This window comes from Octodon degus, unplaced genomic scaffold, assembly GCF_000260255.1.
Source record: "Octodon degus isolate 3935 unplaced genomic scaffold, OctDeg1.0 scaffold00065, whole genome shotgun sequence".
Lineage (NCBI taxonomy): Eukaryota > Metazoa > Chordata > Mammalia > Rodentia > Octodontidae > Octodon > Octodon degus.
Window position 1 is genome coordinate 8266703 of NW_004524641.1, and position 983 is coordinate 8267685.

Here is a 983-nt window from a genome sequence, read left to right on the forward strand (position 1 = left end):
CTGGCATGTGGTGCTGGGGATTGAACCGCAGTCCCTGTACTTTGCTCAACTTGTTCTAAGTAGGTGCTTTAGACCACTGAGCCATCTCACCAGCCCAATAAAACAAGTTTTTACTCAAATCTTGACTGTAAGTTTTATGGTCCTTATACTCTCATTAATTAGTCAATAGCTATCTGTGGCAGATGGCAATAGTTATCTTGTTCCCTAGATGTACCCACTTCCTAACAACTTTTTTCTTCTACTTCTCTGTTTTATCTTAACCAACAGTAAGTTAGCTGTTTTCATTTTTGTTTTGTTTCGCAGTGCTGGGGATCAAACCCAGGGCCTCACTCATGCTAGGTAAGTATCTTACCATTGATTTACAGCCCTTGCCCCTGCCTCCCTTCTTACTAAGCAGACATTAATTTATGCCACCAGTTTCAGCCACTACCATCAATCTCACTCTGAACATCACATACAATGGCAGCTATCCCTCCCCTATAGGACAGGCCCTCTTATTCAAGTTGCTAGGAGCCTCTACAGGCTCTCTTCTCTTCAATGTTGGGAAAGAAGGGCTTACTTGTGGCTAGGATCTCAATTTAATTTCTATTGTTTACATAAACAAACTGAATTTTTCCCTACAGTTTTCCACACTTCCCTTCTACTTAGTGAGTGCATTATCTTTTCTTGGGTTAATATTAAGAGATTTTCCCTCTAATCCAAGTAAAAGTGCTACTCTTGGCAAGATGACTAAATTTCACTCATTTCACAGTTATTTAGTTCTTACATGCTACACAACTTTGCATAACAGGCAAGTATGAAAATCATTACAAATGTAATGGCCCCTGGCTCACATTAAATGACAATGGAAGAAATGATGGATTCAGAATTCATTCAACCTCTTCTTAAACTCTTTGTACTGCAGAGACTAAATAGCTAAAAACTACATTTCTAAGCTAGGTATAGTGGTACATAATTGCAATCCCAGCACTCTGGAAGTCTGA

General features: G+C 39.3%; 1 protein-coding gene across 1 annotated transcript in view; it reads right to left on the minus strand.

Moving 5' to 3' along the window:
- The window catches only part of Metap1d (methionyl aminopeptidase type 1D, mitochondrial), a 109605-nt gene that overhangs the window by 60569 nt on the left and 48053 nt on the right, over positions 1-983 (minus strand). The window lies entirely within an intron of this gene.